This window comes from Lepidochelys kempii, chromosome 21, assembly GCF_965140285.1.
Source record: "Lepidochelys kempii isolate rLepKem1 chromosome 21, rLepKem1.hap1, whole genome shotgun sequence".
NCBI classification, from domain to species: Eukaryota; Metazoa; Chordata; order Testudines; family Cheloniidae; genus Lepidochelys; species Lepidochelys kempii.
Genome location: NC_136400.1, coordinates 18,905,418 through 18,919,682, shown reverse-complemented (window position 1 = coordinate 18,919,682; position 14,265 = coordinate 18,905,418). Strand labels below are relative to the sequence as shown.

The following is a 14,265-nucleotide window of genomic DNA, read 5'->3' as shown; positions in this document are numbered from 1 at the left end:
CCATCAGCCTTCCTCTCTGATCTCAACTCCTCGCTCTCTCTCTCTCTCTCTCCTCTTCTTACAATCTCCCACACTCAGCATCAGGGACTTCAACTTCCATGGGAACAACCCATCCAACCCCTTAGCTGCACACTTTCTTTTCCTCCCCTCTTCATTCAATCTGCAGCTCACGGTCAACTCTCCCATTCACCAAAAGGAACACTCATGGAATTTGGTCTCACCAAGCATTGCTTTCTCAGATCTCTCTTGCTGAGCTCCCTCCCTTTCAGGATCACCCATTGCTCCCCAACTCCCTCATGCCCTGTCACTTGGTCTTTCCGTGACTTCTAGTCCTTCAACATCAGTGACTTCTTATCTGCTCTCAGCATTCTCATCCTTTCTTTCACTGTTGTTGATTCGCTCCCTCCCTCCACCTTTGCCTCTTTTGCCTCTCTCTCTCAGTGCAAGATCTGCCCTACCAACCTCCAGCCCTAGCTCACCCCCAGCATGAGGAAGTTACTTACCTTATAGTAACTGGAGGGTCTTCGAGATGTGTGGTCCCTATCTGTATTCCATTAGGGATACGCATGTACTCCATGCTCCCAGAGTCAGAGAATTTTGAAAGCAGTGTCCGCTGACTCGCACATGCACCCTTACTTTCCTAGGGCCTCCACCGAAGGAGATAAAAGATGGAGCACACCAACCACCTCTCCTGTTCCTTCTCTACCATGAATCTAATCAATGTCCAAAGCAGAGGGGAAGGAGAGTGGTAGTATGTATGATAGGGACCACAAATCTCAAATAACCTGTAAGGTAAATAACTTCCTCTTCTTCTTCAAGTGCTGGTCCCTATGTGTACTCCATTGTGGGTGACTGACAGCTAGTACTCAAGAAAGAAGCGAGTGCAAGGATGTAGGTGGCAGAGTTGCATGAAGGACTGTTGCCTCATAGTATGTGTCAGCAGCAGAGTCTTCTACTAAAGCATAATGACTCAGGAACATATGGTTGGAAGTCCACGTAGCTGCTTTACAAATGTTAACCAAAGACACTACCCTCAAGCAATGCTATAGACACTGCTTGTGCTCATCCTGCGTGAGGGAAGGAAAGTGAGACAATTGATAGCAGAGTAAGATACAACCTGAGATCCACCCAGAGATCCTCAGAGGAGATAGCCTGACCGTGGACACTTTCCACCGTGGCTCAAACATTGGGGGGAAAGAATTGCATCAGAAATGTTGGTTGGCAAGTGATCTACATGTGTCCCTAAAAAGGATTTTGAATGTGATTCGTTGGTTAGATCGTCAGCTTCCTGGTATGAACCAGGTACTCATGATGTGTGCAATGAGAACACTGATCCACTACTCCCTGCCACCAAGTGGCTGCTAACAGGCACCAGAACTAGAAGTTGAATTCTGAGAGAACAGAGGACTGCAATCCTGGAATCTGCTAGGTGGAATTCGGGGGTTCTGAATGTCCCTGACTGTATTTAAAATCAAGCACAGAAAGAAGAAGTTGTCCATGTAACTGGGTTGCCCCTGCTCAGGACTGTTTCCCTTGCACTACCTGCTCCTACTACCTGACTCTGATCCCCTGGTAACCTGACCCTGCCTGCCTCCTTACACTTGACTTTCGATCTCTGGCATAACTCAGAATCTAATCTCCTGGTATCTGACCCAGCCTGGCTCCCGACTCCTGGTCTGGCCGCTAGGTCAGACTGCCCACGTCAGTTTGCATGGACCACTTAAGCCACAGGAGTGGGCTTGATGCCAGTAAAATAGACCTGGCCAAACTTCTGGAAGCACTGGACACTCCCAACTGGGCTGCCTGACTTCAGGCTGACAACTAAGCCTTGGAGGCCCAGGTCATTCAGCTGACCTCGGAGAAAAAACTGTCACCTACCTTTCATAACTGTTGTTCTTTGAGATGTGTTGCTCGTGTCGATTCCATTCTCGGTGTGCGCGCACCCACATGCACAGCTGTCAGAGATTTCTGCCTCAGCGTTATCCTTAGGGCTGGCTGTGGTGCCCCCTGGAGTGGCACTCCCATGCAGTGGTATATCAGGTGCTGCCTCCCTCCTGGCACCCTCTCAGTTCCTTCTTGCTGGCAACTCCAACAGAGGGGTGGGGGTGTGGGGGGGAAATGGAATGGACATGAGCAACCCATCTAGAAGAACAGTTAGGAAAAGTAGTTAACCGGTTTTTCTTCTTTGAGTGCTTGCTCATGTCAATTCCTTTTCAGGTGACTCACAAGCAGTATCAACAGAGGTGGGCTTGGAGTTCATAGCTTAGCGGCATGCAGTATTGTCCTACCGAAACCAGCCTTATCCCAGGCCTGCTGGGTCAGCACATAATGGGACGTAAAAGTGTAGACAGACGACCATTTGGCCACTCTATAGATGCCCTGGATAGGCACATGGGCCAGAAAGTTGCCGAAGAAGTCTGCGCCCTTGTAGAGTGGGTGGTGACGATCGCCGCAGGTGGCACCTTCGCTTGGTCATAGCAAAAGCGAATGCAGACCGTGATCCAAGAAGAAATTCTTTGAGTGGATACCTGGTGACCTTTCATCCTGTCAGCCACTGTGATGAACAATTGCATCGATTTACGGAACAACTTGGTCCTATCCACACAGAAGGCCAGAGCCCTCCTAATGTCCAGGGCACTTAGCCTGAGCTCCTCTTCTGACTTATGCGGCTTTGGAAAGAAGACCAGTAAGTAAATGTTCTGGCTCCAATGTAACGGAGTCTACTTTAGGAAGAAAAGCTGGGTGTAGCCTTAGCTGGACCTTGTCCTTGTAGAAGACCATGTACAGTGGCTCCGAGGTGAGCACCTGAATCTCGGATACCCAGTGGGCCGACATCACTGCAACCAGGAACGTGACCTTCCACGAGAGGAGGAGAGAGCAAGAAGCCAAGGGCTCAAAGGGAGGACCCGTTAGCTGAGACAGCACCAGATTCAAGTCTCACAGAGGGATGGGGTCTCTGACTTGTGGGTAGAGGCACTCCAGGCCTTTAAGGAATCAGGCCATGATTTCCTGAGCAAAAAACAGACCTACCCTGTAACGGTGGGTGGAAAGCCGAGATGGCCGCTAGATGGACCTTTATCAATGAGAGGGACAATTCCTGGAGAACCATAGAATATCAGGGTTTGGAAGGGACCTCAGGAGGTCATCTAGTCCAACCCCCTGATCAAAGCAGGACCAATCCCCAACTAAATCATCCCAGCCAGGGCTCTGACAAGCCTGACCTTAAAAACCTCTAAGGAAGGAGATTCTACCACCTCCCTAGGTAACGCATTTCCAGTGTTTCACCACCCTCCTAGTGAAAAAGTTTTTCCTAATATCCAACCTAAACCTCCCCCACTGCAACGTGAGACCATTACTCCTTGTCCTGTCCTCTTCTACCACTGAGAATAGTCTAGAACCATCCTCTTTGGAACCACCTCTCAGGCAGTTGAAAGCAGCTATCAGATCCCCCCTCATTCTTCTCTTCTGCATACTAAACCATCCCAGTTCCCTCAGCCTCTCCTCATAAGTCTTGTGTTGCAGACCCCTAATCATTTTTCAGAGTAACAGCCGTGTTAGTCTGTATTTGCAAAAAGAAAAGGAGTACTTGTGGCACCTTAGAGACTAACCAATGCTCAAATAAATTGATTAGTCTCTAAGGTGCCACAAGTATTCCTTTTCTTTTTGCTAATCATTTTTGTTGCCCTTCGCTGGACTCTCTCCAATTTTTCCACATCCTTCTTGTAGTGCGGGGCCCAAAACTGGACACAGTACTCCAGATGAGGCCTCACCAATGTCGAATAGAGGGGAACGATCACGTCCCTCGATCTGCTGGCTATGCCCCTACTTATGCATCCCAAAATGCCATTGGCCTTCTTGGCAACAAAGGCACACTGTTGACTCATATCCAGCTTCTCGTCCACTGTCACCCCTAGGTCCTTTTCCGCAGAACTGCTGCCTAGCCATTCGGTCCCTCGTCTGTAGCGGTGCATTGGGTTCTTCCGTCTTAAGTGCAGGACCCTGCACTTATCCTTGTTGAACCTCATCAGATTTCTTTTGGCCCAATCCTCCAATTTGTCTAGGTCCCTCTGTATCCTATCCCTGCCCTCCAGCGTATCTACCACTCCTCCTAGTTTAGTATCATCCGCAAATTTGCTGAGAGTGCAATCCACACCATCCTCCAGATCATTTATGAAGATATTGAACAAAACCGGCCCCAGGACCGACCCTTGGGGCACTCCACTTGATACCGGCTGCCAACTAGACATGGAGCCATTGATCACTACGCGTTGAGCCCGACAATCTAGCCAACTTTCTACCCACCTTATAGTGCATTCATCCAGCCCATACTTCTTTAACTTGCTGACAAGAATACTGTGGGAGACCGTGTCAAAAGCTTTGCTAAAGTCAAGAAACAATACATCCACTGCTTTCCCTTCATCCACAGAACCAGTACTCTCATCTTAGAAGGCGATTAGATTAGTCAGGCATAACCTTCCCTTGGTGAATCCATGCTGACTGTTCCTGATCACTTTCCTCTCGTGTAAGAGCTTCAGGATTGGTTCCTTGAGGACCTGCTCCATGATTTTTCCGGGGACTGAGGTGAGACTAACTGGCCTGTAGTTCCCAGGATCCTCCTCCTTCCCTTTTTTAAAGATTGGTACTACATTAGCCTTTTTCCAGTCACCCGGGACTTCCCCCATTCGCCATGAGTTTTCAAAGATAATGGCCAATGGCTCTGCAATCACAGCCGCTAATTCCTTTAGCACTCTCGGATGCAATGCGTCCGGCCCCATGGACTTGTGCACGTCCAGCTTTTCTAAATAGTCCCTAACCACTTCTTTCTCCACAGAGGGCTGGCCACCTACTCCCCATGCTGTGATGCCCAGCACAGCAGTCTTGATCTTGTTCGTGAAGACAGAGGCAAAAAAAGCATTGAGTACATTAGCTTTTTCCACATCCTCTGTCACTAGGTTGCCTCCCTCATTCAGTAAGGGGCCCACACTTTCCTTGGCTTTCTTCTTGTTGCCAACATACCTGAAGAAACCCTTCTTGTTACTCTTAACATCTCTTAAGCTTAAGATGCAGGAGTTAGTCCAGAATAAGCTGCACTGAAGCCCACTTGGGACGAAAAGACAATTACCTTTTCTATAACTGGTGTTCTTCAAGATGTGTTGCTCACGTCTGTTCCACAATAGATGTGTGTGCTCGCCACGTGCACTGGTGTCGGAAGTTCTTCCCCTAGCAGTATCCATAGTGGAGCACCCCTAGTGACCGCTGGAGTGGCACCTTCATGGTGCAGTATAAGGGGCGCTGCGCGCTCCCCCCACCCTCAGGTCCCTCTTGCCAGATAACTCCGGCAGAGGAGAAGGAGGGCGGGATGTGGAGTAGACATGAACAACACATCTCGAAGAACACCAGTTACGAAAAAGGTAACCGTCTTTTCTTCTTCAAGTGATTGCTCATGTGTATTCCACAATAGGTGATTCCAAGCTATATCTGTTGGAGGTCAGTAAGAGTTCACAAACTCTTGGGACGGAGCACAGCCCTGCTGAACCCGGCGTCTTCCCTGGTCTGGGAGACGACTGAATAATGCGAGGTGATCGTGTAACCAGAAGGCCATGTGGCAGCCCTGCAAATGTCCTGAATGGGGACATGGGCTAAAAAGGCAGCTGACGAGGCTTACACCCGAGTCGAGTGTGCCCTCCCGATTGATGGCGGAGGGATTCCTGCCAAGTCATAACAGGTACAGATGCATGAGGTGATCCAGTTGGAAAGCCGCTGAGTGGAGATCGGCTGACCCCTCATGCGTGCAGCCGAGGCGATGCACAGCTGCGAAGACTTCCTGTACGGCTTACTCCGCTCCAGATAAAAAGCCAGAGCCCGTCTCCAACATGTGGAGACGGTGCATGTCGCTGGATGCATGGGGGTTGGGGAAGAGGACCGGCCGGAAAATGTCCTGATCCATGTGGTAGGCGGAGACCACCTGCAAGAGGAAAGGGGTGTGTGGCAGAGCTGGACCTTAAATTTATGGAACACTGTCTATGGGAGCTCGGACATCAGGGCCCTGAGTTCGGAGACCCATCTAGCCGACGTGATCGCTACCAGGAAGGCTACCTTCCACAAGGTGTGTGACCAGGAGCATGTAGCGAGCGGCTCAAACAGGGGGCCCATCAGCCAGGCCAGCACCAAGTTCAGGTCCCACTGAGGGACAGGGGACCTAGCTTATGGGAAGAGATGATCCAACCCCTTAAGGCATCGGCAGGCCATGGTATGGGAGAATACCGTGTGCCTCTGCACCGGCGGGTGGAAGGCCGATATGGCCGCCAAGTACACCTTGACAGATGAGTGTGCTAGGCCGTGGTCTCTAAGGTGAAGGAGGTAGTCCAAAATGAGCTGGATAGGGGCAGCCATGGCGGAAACGCACCGCTCAGCCACCCATTGACCACTTTGCCAAGTAGGCTCAGCACGCGGAGGGTAGCCTGCTTTCCAAAAGGACATGCTGGACCCCTTTTGAGCATGTCCTTTCCTCCTGGCCTAACCACTGAGCAGCCATGCTGTGAAGTGGAGCGCCGCTAGGTTGGGGTGGAGGAGGTGGCCCTGGTCCTGGGAGAGCAGGTCTGGACGGGACGGAAGGCATCGGGACGGAAGGCAGGAGGGCATCGGAGATAGCGCCCCATCTCAGCCCGCCCCGGAGCAGAACTGGGAACAGAAATGGTTCTGTTGAGTTGTGAACATGTCCAATTGGGGAGTTCCCCAGTCTTGGAAGTCTGTGCACCACCTCTGGGTGAAGAGACCACTCATGCTGAGAAGTCCCTGCTCAAGCGATCCACCCGCGAGTTCCGGGTGCCTGGTAGGTGGTAGGCCTGTAGGCAAATATCGTGGGCTATACAGAATTCCCACAGCTTGAGGGCTTCCAGGCAGAAGGCGGAGGAACGGGCCACGCCTTGTCTGTCGATGTAAAACATTGAGGCCGTGTTGTCCATGAGAACCCTGATTACCCTGCCTGCCAGGTGCAAGTGGAAGGCCATGCATGCCAGCTGGATTACCCTGAGCTCCTTGACATTTATATGGAGGGCCAGGTCCTGTGCAGACAACAGACTTTGGGTCTGAACGTTTCCCACATGGGCTCCCCACCCCAGATCCGAGGCGTTGGATACAGTTCCAGAGATGGGGGCCTCCCTCTGAACGGGACCTCGTGGAGCAATTTCCCTGGTGAGGACCACCATCGTAGGGAGGCAATCACCAGTTTGGGCACAGTGAGGATCGTGTCCATCCTGTCTCTGGCCTGGGAGAAAACTGAGGCCAACCAGAGCTGGAGGGGCCTCATCCTGAGTCTGGCGTGACGAATCACATATGTGTACGCCGACATGTGACCCAAGAGTTGGAGACACGCTCTGGCTGTTGTCTCTGGAAACCTTGTGACTGAGGCAAGGAGCCCTTTCAGGGTCTCGAACCTATCCAGTGGGAGGGAGGCTCTGGCCGACGTGGCGTCCAGGGGTAAACTCTATGCATTGTACTGAGACTAATGTGGACCTGGTGTTGTTTACTAACAGGCCCAGAGTGGCGCACATGGACAGGAGGAGTGCCAAGTGGTTCTGTACTTGCGACCGGGAGCTGCCCTGGACCAGCTAGTCATCCAGACAGGGGAAGATCTAGACCCCACGGCACCTGAGGTAGGCTGCTGCCACAGACATACACTTTGTAAATACACTGAGGGCACTGGACAGGCCAAATGGGAGCACTGTAAATTCGTAGTGTTCCTGCCCAACCATGAAATGGAAGACGCTCCTGTGCCCCTCCAAGATATGGATGTGGAAGTATGTGTTCTGCAGATCGAGGGTAGCATACCATTCCCCGGGATCCAGGCAGGGGATGATGGAGGCCAGGGAGACCATGCAGAACTTGAGCTTCACCATGTACTGGTTCAGGCCTCACAGGTCCAGGATGGGCCTGAGCCCCGCTTTGGCCTTCGGGATAAGGAAATAGTGGGAGTAGTACTCCTTGCGTTTGAACTTCGCTGGCACCACTTCCACTGCTCCTAGTCCAAGGAGCCACCCCACCTCCTGCTCGAGTAGATCCTCGTGAGAGGAGGTCCCCCAGGAGGGACGGGGGCAGAGGGTGGTTGGGTGGGGTACAGATAAACTGGAGGGTGTAGCCCCAAGAGATGGTGCTGAGGACCCATCGGTCCGAAGTCAGCCGCGACCACTCCGGGAGGAAAGCACACAACCAGTTGGAGAAGGGAAGCTTTATTGGGGGTGGATCCCTGATAAGAACTGGTAGGCATCCCGTCAAAACTACCGTTTCTCTGCCTGTTTGCCTTTGGAGGACCCAGGCTGGGGGGCAGACCGAGACTGCCTCTGGTGCCATTTCTTGTAGTCCCGTGACTTTTTATAAGGGGGCTCATATTTAGAGTGCGTGGCCTTGGTGGGAGCCTGCTGCTGCTTAAACTTAGATGTAGCCAGAGCTGGAACATAGAGGCCCAGAGTCTTAAGCGTAGTGCGGGAGTCCTTCAGGCCACGCAGTTTTATGTCTGTCTGTTCCACAAACAGAGCCTTGCCATCAAACTGGAGGTCCCGCAGGGAGCTCTGCACCTCACTGGACAGCTCAGACAGCAGGAACCACCACACCCTTCTCATGGACACCACGGAGGCCATGGACCACACGGCTGTGTCCGCCACATCTGCCGCTGCCTGCAGGGTTGCCTTGGCAGCTGCTGTACCCTCCTCCACCAGAGCTGTGAACTCCTTCCTGTCACGCTCCTGGAGGGAGTCCTCGAACTTGGGCAGAGAGCCCGGAAGATTGAACTTGGCCCAGGAGAGCCTGATGGTTTGCCACCCATAACTGGAAGCTCGAGGACGAATACATTTTTCTTCCAAAGGAATCCAGCCTCCTTGAGTCTTTATTCTTCGGAGAAGGAGCTGGTTGGCCTTGCGTTCTCTCTGGTTGACCGACTCAACCACCAGGGAGTTACAGGTAGGGTGGAGGTAAAGGTACTCATGACCACTGGCGGGCACAAAATACTTGTACTCCGCTCTCTTAGAGATGGGGGCCAGTGAGGCCAGGGTTTGCCACAAGGCATTTGAAATTTTCACCACCCCTTTGTGGAGTGGCAAGGCCACCTTGCCCGGTACCAAGGTGGACATGATCTTAAAGAGAGAGTCCAAGGGCTCTTCCACCTCCTCTGTCTGGAGGTTGAGGTTTGATGCCATCCTTTTCAAGTGTTCCTGGTGGGGCTTTAGAGTTCTTTTGCGGTATGGAGGGCCCTAATCGCCTCATCATCGGTGGGCGAGGAGACAGGCACGGTACTTTGCGTGTTCATCGGCATCGGGGGATCCGTTCCCTCGTCGCTCTCCAGGCACAGTGCCGAAGATGTGCATCCCACCGACTCCTTCCTCGGAGGCCGGGAGAGGGAGGCCGACGACCGTCCAGAAGCTCCGGCCAACCGAGTGAGCCCCCACTGGGGGCTGCATCGGGGACTACGGTGCACACTGGTACCACTATGCCAGCCACAGGGCCCGGTGCACTGCACCACCTTCAGTACCAGCGGAGCAGGCAGTTCGGCTTGGCTGGCCTGACCCATCGATGGAGAACTATGAAGGGAGGGCGGGATGACATACGACCTGATGCTGTCCCTGGACCGGGAGGAGTGGCAACACTGGGAGTGATGCTGACCATGAGACCGTGACCCCGACATGGAAGAACAGTACTGCCGGTAGCAGCTGCTCTGCGATTGGCTCCGGCAGGCGAACCCGCGCCAGCGATCGATGCCCAGGGCTACAGGAGAGGTGCCGAGGAGGGGTCCTGAGGAGGGGTCCTGGAGTGAGACGACGAACGAGAACAGCATCAATGTTCGTGTCATGACTGGCTACGGCAGCCCTGCTGAGATGAGGACCTGTGTCGTCGTCTGCCTCAGTCCCATCGGTATCCGCTTCTCGAGACAGAGCGGTGCCTGGAGCCTCTGTCAGATGGAACCCAACCAGACCCCTGGTGGGGGTCAAAGGCGACCTGCGTGGACTAAGCACAGGATGGTTGCTGAGCAGTGAATGGCATCAGGAACGTTCCCTCGACCAAGACTGGTATTGAGCCGGGGGAGACTGTGGGGATCCCACAGGCGTTTTGCCTTTGGACCACGGGGCCAACATTGGCGGTGCTTCTGGTACTGGCATGGACATAACATCCTGAGTTGCTTGCAGGGCCTCTGGTGTGGAGGGCATCCAGACATCCAGGGAAGCCTGCTCCAAAGGGGCCCGGGCTACTCCGCTCGACCTGAGTCAGAGGCCGAGAGGATCAAGGACTGCCCAGCATGGGTCTAGCCTCTCCCCCAGTTTTGCTCCAGTGCTGTGGCGAACAAGGCCTCTTCTTAGCCTCCTTGGCATGTCCCATGGATGGGAAGTGGTGCAGATTGGTAGACAGTGCAGGTGGGTCATCGCATACCGACGCCCCGGTACTCGGAGCCTAATGTCTCTTTCTCTCTTGGTCCGAGGTTTAAACGACTTGCAAATCTTGCAGCGATTGCTGAGATGAGTTTCACCCAAACAGTGTAAACAGTCTGAATGCAGATCACTCACTGGTATCGGTCGCCCACAAGCATTGCACGACTTAAAACCCGGGGCCCAGGTGCACTAACTAAACTAACTCCAGGTACCAACACTGAATGAACAAGAACAGTGTTCAGTGTTCTGGGGACGAGCTGCAGCAAAGCTGGAGCAGAGCAGTTCTGAAGCACTTTCACTGGCAGCAAGAATGAACTGGGGGTGGGGGAAGTGTGCAGTGCCCCTTATACTGCGCCATGGAGGCGCCACTCCAGAGGTTGCTAGGGATGCTCACCTACGGGTATTGCTAGGGGGAAAACTTCCGACATCGGTGCACGTGGAGAGCATGCACACCTATTGTGGAATATACATGAGCAATCACTCGAAGATGATCACCTTTGTCCGCAATCCAACAGGTGAGAACCATCTCCGTTTGGCCACGTAGATCGCTCTGGTGGAGGGCTTCCTGCTTCCCAACAGAACGCGCTGAACCTCCACCGAGCACGGCTGCTCCTGCGCATTTAACCACGCAGCAGCCAGGCTGTCAGATGTAGTACCGCCAGGTTGGGGTGCAGAAGACTGCCATGGTTCTGGGACAACAGGTCCGAACTGAGCGGTAGCTGGAATGGGGTTGCTACTGAGAGGTCCAGAAGGGTGCTGAACCAGTGTTGGCATGGACACACTGATGCCATGAAGATGATCCTCGCCCTGTCTTGTCTGATCTTCATGATGACCCTGGGCAGCAACAGTACCGGAGGGAAGGTGTACATCAGATCCCGTGACCATGGGAGCAGAAAGGCATCAGACAAGGCTCCTCTGTCCATGCCTCCAATCAATCAGGAGACGTGGCACTTTCTGTTCTGTTTGGAAGTGAACAAGTCCACCTGGGGAGTTTCCCACCTGCGGAAGATGGAGCTGACCACCTCCGGATGAATTTGCGGCGAGACAAGAATGTCCTGCTGAGGCGATCTGCCAACGGGTTCTTGGATCCCAGAAGGTGAGCGGCTACGAGATGGATATTGTACTGTAGACAGAAGTCGCAGAGCCAGAGGGCTTCCCAGCAAAGGACCGATGACCTGGTTCTGCTCTGCCTGTTGATATAGAAAACTGTAGCCGTTTTGTTCGTCAGGACCCTGTACAACCCTGTCTTGTATATGAGGTAGAAAGGCCTGGCAAGCCAGTCAGACCGCCCTGAGTTCCCTGACATTGATATGAAGGGAACCATCTTGAGTGGACCAACAGCCTTGAGTGTTGAGATCGCCAAAGTGTGCTCCCCAGCCCAGGTCTGAGGTGTCGGAGACAAGGATCACCGATGAGGATGGGGCCGCAAAAGGAACACCTTCCAACCGTGACGAGGGATTCTGCCACCAGATGAGGGACGCCAGGACGCTGTCCGGAATCCTGACTACCCGGTTCATGCTGTACCAGCTGGGGACACAGACCGACGCCAGCCATGCCTGAACAGGTCTGAGGTGGAGTTGTGCATGCCAGACCATGTAAGTACATGCTGCATGTGGCACAGCAGCCTCAGGCACGTGTGGGTGCTAGTGAGTGGGTGGGCCTGCAGGCCCACAATAAGGTTTGAAATGGCCTGGAACCAAGTCTCAGGGAGGAAAGTCCTGGCCCGAGTGGAGTCGAGGACCGATTCGATTAACTCTATGCGTTGTATTTTGTCTCATTTATTATAAACCCCAGGTCGCGACAGGTGAAACAGACCAGGTCAAGATGCCTCTGCACCTGACCCGGAGACCAGCCCTTTATCACCCAGTCATCGAGGTACAGGTATATTTGGACTCCCCGACATCTCAGGTAAGCAGCCACTGGTGCTATACATTTTGTGAATACCCTCGGGGCCGACGAAACACCAAAGGGCATCGCCAAGAACTGGAAATTGCGCCCTCCCAACATGGAGTGGAAGAAGCACTGGTGTCCTGGGAAGATGGAAGTACGCGTCCTTTAAATTGAGGACGGCGTACCAGTCTCTTGGATTCAGGGCGGGGATGATGGATGCCAGGGAGACCCTGTGGAACTTCAACTTCTGGAGCTACTTCTTGAGGCGACGCAGGTGGGTCTGAGGCCTCCTTTTGCCTTCGGAATTAGGAAGCAGCGGGAGTAGAATCCTCTGCCTTCCATGTTCCGAGGAACTTTTTCCACTGCCCCCAGGTGAAGGTTTTTGATCTCCCGAATAAGGAGTTGCTTGTGAGAAGGGTCCCTGAAGAGCGACGGGGGAGTGGGAGAAGTGGTCAGCTGTAAACAGCAGGGTATAGCCCGAAGAAACCATATTTAGCACTCAGCAGTCCAAGGTGACACAGGACCAGGCCGACCGGAAAGGGCGGAGGCCGTTGAGGAAAGGGAGGGTTTGGATCCAGTACATTGGCTGGGGCACTGTCTTCGAGCGTACCCTCAAAATGACTGCTTCTAGCCTCCCTGACATCTGGGAGAGTCAGGTTGAGCAGCCGGATGGGAAGAGGATGGGTAGCGTCTCTTACACGCTTTGTCCTTGTTCTTTCTCCTGGAGGAGCCAGACCTGGGAGCCCCCCCACAACCTAGACTGCATCTGAGGAGGAGGCAGAGGGCAGAATGGCTTCTTGGACTGCTGAGAGGTGTGCAGACCCAGGGAATGGAGGGTGGCTCAGGTGTCCTTGAGCCCATGGAGCCCTAGAGTCAGTCAGCTCAGAAAAGAGCCCCAAACCCTCAAATGGCAGGTCCTGTATCGTGGTCTGCATCTCCTGAGACAGCCCAGAAGCCTGCAACTAGGAGCTGCGTCGCATGGCTACCACCAACACGACCACCCTGGCAGCCAAGCCTGTCGCATCCCAGGCTATATGGAAGATTCCCCAGGCCACCGCCGTGCCTTTGCTCACCAACGCAGCGAACTCTTGGGCACGAACCTGTGGGAGGGCCCCCGTGAACTTACTAAGGGAGTCCCACAGGTTAAAGTTATAACATCCCAGCAGGGCCTGGTGGTTAGAGACCTTAAACTGTAAGCTGGCCATCGAATAAACTTTTCTCCCAAATAAGTTGAGTCTCTTGGTCTCTTTATTTTTTGAGGGGTCCGCTGGAGTGGCCCTGTCTGTCCCTTTCATTCACCGCAGACATGACCGGTGATGCCGCGGAGGGACGAGTATACAGATACTCAAAATCCTTGCAAGGACACAGTATTTCTTTTCCGCTTTTTAGGATGTTAGCGGAATAGATGAGGGCATTTGAATGGATGAATGGACTATAAGATGGATAGAAAGTTGGCTAGATTGTTGGGCTCAACGGGTAGTGATCAATGGCTCCATGTCTAGCTGGCAGCCGGTATCAAGTGGAGTGCCCCAAGGGTCAGTCCTCGGGCCGGTTTTATTCAATATCTTCATAAATGATCTGGAGGATGGCGTGGATTGCACCCTCAGCAAGTATGCAGATGACACTAAACTGGGAGGAGAGGTAGATACGCTGGAGGGTAGGGATAGGATACAGAGAGACCTAGACAAATTAGAGGATTGGGCCAAAAGAAATCTGATGAGGTTCAACAAGGACAAGTGCAGAGTCCTGCACTTAGGACGGAAGAACCCCATGCACTGCTACAGACTAGGAAGCGAATGGCTCGGCAGCAGTTCTGCAGAAAAGGACCTAAGGGTTACAGTGGACGAGAAGCTGGATATGAGTCAACAGTGTGCCCTTGTTGCCAAGAAGGCCAACGGCATTTTGGGATGTATATGTAGGGGCACTGCCAGCAGCTTTGAGGGACGTGATCGTTCCCCTC

The 14,265-nt window shown here is 53.2% G+C and overlaps 1 protein-coding gene across 14 annotated transcripts in view; it reads right to left on the bottom strand.

The window, feature by feature from the left end:
• LZTR1 (leucine zipper like post translational regulator 1) overlaps nucleotides 1-14,265 on the bottom strand; it is a 298,691-nt gene that overhangs the window by 41,955 nt on the left and 242,471 nt on the right. The window lies entirely within an intron of this gene.